This window comes from Lutra lutra, chromosome 2, assembly GCF_902655055.1.
Source record: "Lutra lutra chromosome 2, mLutLut1.2, whole genome shotgun sequence".
In the NCBI taxonomy this organism is placed as follows: Eukaryota; Metazoa; Chordata; class Mammalia; order Carnivora; family Mustelidae; genus Lutra; species Lutra lutra.
In genome coordinates this window covers 59,030,365-59,036,080 of record NC_062279.1, presented here as the reverse complement: position 1 = coordinate 59,036,080, position 5,716 = coordinate 59,030,365, and positions in this window count along the sequence as shown.

Sequence of the window (5,716 nt, the reverse complement as noted above, 5' to 3'; positions counted from 1 at the left end):
GACAACAAATAATGTCTCCCTCCAGGCAAAGATCTGGCAGACTTAGTCTCCATTATGAGAGATTCCATTTCCCCGAGCTTCTGAGTCCTCTAATGTAAGGCAGCCTACCATGGTCCTCATCACAGAGGCTTCTGGGAATCGGGGCCCAGAAAAGGGGCCCAACTGTTAATTCTCCGACTATTGTTACCAACATTAGTAACGAGCTGCCCTTTGTCTCTGATCCAGGACTCTCACCTACCAGCGTTCTTCAACCTGCTACAGGGTAACTTGTTAATTTGCAAAAAGGCCAAAATCTCAGTGCTTTTATAGTTCTTGACAGTTGTCTTCCAAACTTTTCCTCAGAGTAGCCTGTTTCCCATAGTGCCAAGGGGATGAATACTGCCTTCTGCAGTGTTTCTTAAGCGCTCTTCATGGTCCTCCTGCCTTATCTGGGGAGCTTTCTAAAAGCAGACTCCTGGACCCAGTGTGAGCTGCTTGCCTCGCTGAGAGGAAGGCCCAGATACCTGCATTTCACATGCTGGCCAGGTGATTCCCAGGCACACTAAAGCTTGAGGCCCACTGTTCTATATCAAATCTGGAGTTACAGTTAAAGATCCAAAAACTAACCTTAGAGGCAGTCTCTGAAAAGGCCACAAGATGGTGCTAATAACCCTACACTCCAGGCACCCTCCAGAAAATCTTGTTTTCTAGTTTTTCCCTTACCTAGTGTTCTCTTACCTGTGTGCCCCACTGTTCTGTCAGTCTGTTTGCTGTCTGTTATTTCATTCTGTTCTTACAGGGTTTTCCCTGTTTGTTTTGTCGTTGTTGTTTTTCACAGATAAGAAAACATCTTACTTTCTTTAAGCAGAATACAAAAGTCAGCATTCAACCAATAAGGTTCTCCAGGCTTTCTGGAAATCCGGAAAGGACTTGGTGTTATGCCAAGCCCCACCACTAGCCAGAGGCATGCAGGGCTCTTTTCTGACTTCCTTTTCCTCAACCATAAAAGGAAAGATCCAACTAAAAGCTCCAAGTTCTCAGCAGCCCAGACACTCTGAACTTTTTTATGCTTTGCATAATTTCAGTGAAGAGAATGACTAATACTTACCCAGACACCAGAAAAGAAAAATCCGTTGCCAACTTCTATATCTTCTTTCAATAGAAAGAACTTTTCCAGAGGACGTTGAAGTTCAGGCTTTCTGTTATACCTATTAATCTAATGCAAAAGTCCGCAGACAGTTCTGGCTGTTTCTAATTTGCCCCATCCCAAACCCCAGGCATTCTTGCTGGGCACTGCCACTTTCCAAACCCCTGCTATATCCATGAAGATGTATGTAAGGAATGATAACTGTTTTTCAAATGTTATGTTAGAGAAAAAAAATCCTAGGTGCAGAAGATGGGTGGATTTTTTTTCCTTTTTTTTTTAGATCAGCATCCTAGAAAGTGACTTGTGTAAATAAAAGGCAGAGATTAGATTAACTGTATTAGATTTGAAAAAAAAAAGCAAGACCCAACTGTATGCTGCCTAAAAGAAGCCCATTGTAAATGTAAGCATACAAATAAGTGAAAAGGATAGGAAAAGATATACCGTGCTAACAGGTGTCAAAGCTGGGTTGGCTCTGCTAATATCTGAAAAGCAGATTTCATATCAAAGACTATTATAGGGATAATATTCTATAGGATGGCCATAGAGTGCAACCATTGCAGAGCTGGCTATCGCAAGAGCAACTTCCAGAAACAGGCAACCAGGGATGCAAACATGATGGAGAAATACTAGGGAAGTCTTCAAGGAAATCACTAAAGTCTGGTGCTTGATGTGGGACATAGAGGTGGCCAGAGCCTTCTCTGAAGCCTGAACCATGGGGGAAAAAAGAGGGTAGGGCCTCTGATTTGGTTTGAATAATGCAGGGAGATAATAATGTTAATGTAAGTGGTTAGGAATACACCTAGTAAATGGCCTACCCCTGGGTCAGATTTGGTTGAAGACTTCTTTTATTTGATCCATGTGTTCCTCCCCTCCCCCCGTATTTGAGCAGAACATTTATGATGTTCTGGGTTTTTTAAAAGATTTTATTTATTTATTTACTTATTTATTAGAGAGAGAGAAAAAGCATAAGAGGAGAGAGGTCAGCAGGAGAAGCAGACTCCCGGCTGAACAGAGAGCCCTATGTGGGACTCAATCCCGAGACTCCAGGATCATGACCTGAGCCGAAGGCAGTCACGTAACCAACTGAGCCACCCAGGTGCCCCCTATCATTTATGATGTTCTAAACTTCAGCTTTTATCTTGAATTTTTTTGGTTTTGTTTCAAGTTTTTATTTAAATTCCAGTTAGTCAAGGTATAGTGTAATATTAGTTTCAGGAGTAGAGTTTAGTGATTCATCACTTACATAGAACACCCAGTGCTCATCACAAGTGCCCTCCTTAATGCCCATCACCCGTTTAGCCCATTTACCCCAACTCCCCTCCAGGAACCCTCTGTTTTCTATAAGAGTCTTTTTTAAGAGTCTTGAGAATGGATCATCTCATATCATTAAAAGTCTAGAGGCAACAAGATGGGATCAGGAGGGAGACAAACCGTAAAAGACTCTAATCTCACAAAACAAAATGAGGGTTGCCGGGGGCGGGGGGGCGGGGTTCGGTAGGGAGAGGGTGGTGGGGTTATGGACATTGGGGAAGGCATGTGCTGTGGTGAGTGCTGTGAAGTATGTAAGCTTGGCGATTCACAGACCTGTACCCCGGGGCTAATAATACATTATATGTTAATAAAAACATTTAAAAAAAAAAGTCTAGAGGCAAGAAGGCTATATCCAGCACAAAGACACTGAGACCCCAGATTCTTTCCAACTTGCAAGTCTGCCTATGGCTTCCTTTTGGCTGGAAAATTACAGCAACAGCTCTAGGCATCTTACCTGACATCAGCCAAAGTCCATAATTGGAATAGAGCCATTTCCCTCTACTATGTCTTATCTTCAGTGCCAAGAAACCTTATCTAAAACCCTCCAGAAGATTTCTCCTCACACCTTATTAGTCAGAACTGGGTCACACTCCCACGTCTAAATTCATCATTGGCAAGAGGAATAAGACCACTATGATTGACTTGAACCAGTCGGAATTTACCTGAGTCATGGAAGTAGAGGGATGGTCATTGAGATACGTTTGGGACTTGGCTATTTATTATGAAAGAGAGGGGAATTGCCATTAGGTAGGCAACTATAGGTTTAGGACAGTTGCCAACATTTGCAAATTAGATTTTACATTAAAAGTCAAAATTTCTACCTTTGCCTTTTTTTCATTAAAAAAATTTAATTGTGCTAAAATAAAATTTACCATCCTGAGCATTTCTAAGAGTACAGTTATGTTAAGTATACTCCCGTTGTTGTGCAACCAATACCCAGAACTTTTCCATCTTGCAAAACTGAAACTCTGTTTATTAAACAAGTCTTTTTCCCTCCTTCCCCCAGCTCCTAGCAACCACCAGCCTACTTTTGTCTCTATGAATTTGATTGTTCTAGGTACCTCATGTCAGTAGATCATGCAATATTTGTCTTTTCGTGCTGGGTTATTTCACTTAGTATAGAATGTCGTCAGAGTTCATCCGTGTTGTAGCCTGTGTTAGAGTTTCCTTCTTTTTTTTTTTTAAAGATTTCATTTATTTTTTATAGAGAGAGGGAGTGAGGATGAGTTGCGGGGGAGGGGTAGAAGGAGAAGCAGACTCCCCACCAAGCGGGAAGCCCAATGCAAGCCCAATCCCAGGACCCTGGGACCACGACCAGAGGTGAAGGTAGACACCCAACTGACAGCCACCCAGGTGTCCTCCTTCCGTCTTTAAAACTGAATAATATTCCATCGTATGGGCAGAATACATTTTTGTTTATTCCCTTACCCATCGATGGACACTTGGGTTGCTCCCACCTTTGGCTCTTGTGAATAATGCTGCTACAAACACAGGTGAATAAACACCTCTTCGAGACTCTGCTTTTAATTCATTTGGATATATGCCCAGAATTGGAATCCGTGGATAATAATAGTAATTCTACTTAATTTTTTTGAAGAACTGCCATACTGTTTTACACAGTAGCTGCACCATTTTACATCCCTACCAATAATGCAGACAGGTTCCAATTTCTTCACATCCTGGCCTCCACTTGTTCTTCTTTTCTCTTCTCTTCTCTTTTCTTTTCTCATTGTAGACAGCCTATTGGGCATGATGTGATATCTCCTTGTGGTTTTTATTTGCATGTCCCTAATCATTAGCGGTGTTGAATATCTTTCTATATACTTGTTGGCTATGTGGATATCATCTTTGGAGAAATGTTGATTCAAGTCCTTTGCTGATTTTTAAATTAGGTAATTTTGTTGTTGTTGACCTGTAGGAGTTCTTTTTATCTCCTGGGTATTAACCCCTTATCAGATATATAACTTTCAAATATTTCCTCCCCTTCTGTGTTTGCCTTTTCGCTTTGTCAATTTCAATGCATAGAAATTATTTACTTTAGGGGCACCTGGGTGGCTCAGTGGGTTAAGCCGCTGCCTTCGGCTCAGGTCATGATCTCAGAGTCCTGGGATCGAGCCCCGCATCGGGCTCTCTGCTCAGCAGGGAGCCTGCTTCCTCCTCTCTCTCTGCCTGCCTCTCTGCCTGCTTGTGATCTCTCTGTCAAATAAATAAATAAAATCTTTAAAAAAAAAAAAAAAGAAAGAAATTATTTACTTTAAAAAAAAAGAAAAGAAATTATTTACTTTGATGTCATCCAATTGATCAGTTGCTACTTTTGTTGCCTTTTGATGACATATCCAAGATACCATGGCCAAATCCAATGTCATGGAGCTTTTTCCCTAAGGTTTTATAGTTTTAGGTCTTACGAGTAGGTCTTCAATCCATTTTAAATTAATTTTTTAAAAGATTTATTTGAGAGAGAGAGTGCGCAGTGAGGGGAGGGGCAGAGGGAGAGATGGGGGGAAGCACCCTCTGAGCAGGGAGCCAGATGCTCCCAGGACCCTGAGCTGAAACCAAGAGTTGGACACTGAACCAATTGAGTCACTGAGGAGCCCCTCCATTTTGAATGAATTTTTACATATGGTGTAAGGGTGGGGTCCAATATCACTCTTTTGTGTGTGGATATCCAGTTTTCCTGACACCATTTGTTGAAGACTGTCCTTTCTTACATTGAATAGCCTTGGCACCCTTGTTGAAGATCATTCAACCACATACACAAGAGTTTATTTGGTAGCTCTCTGTTCTATTCCATTGGTCTATGTGTCTTTCTGTCAGTACCACATTTTTTTCCATTACTGTAGCTTTGTAATAAGTTTTGAAATCTAGAAGTGTGAGACCTCCAACTCTTTTCTCTGTAAAGATTATTTGACCATCAGGGTCCCTTAGGATTCCATATGAATTTTGGGATGGATTTTTTTTATTGCACTAAATATCGTTGGGATTTTTATAGAGATTGCACTAAACCTGTAGACCATTCTGGATAGTATTGACATCTTAACAACAAAGCTGAGTATTCCAATCCATGAACACAGGCTATCTTTCCATTTACTTATGTCCTGTGATTCCTCCAGCCATGTTTTATAGTGTTCAGCGGCCCAAGTCTTTTGCCTCCATCATGAAGTTCATTCCCAAGTATTTTATTCTTCTGGATACTATTGCAAATGGAGTTATTTTCTTAATTTCCTTTTTGGATAGTTCAGTGTCTGTGTTTGCTTTTAGAAAAAGAAAACTCTTGCTGCA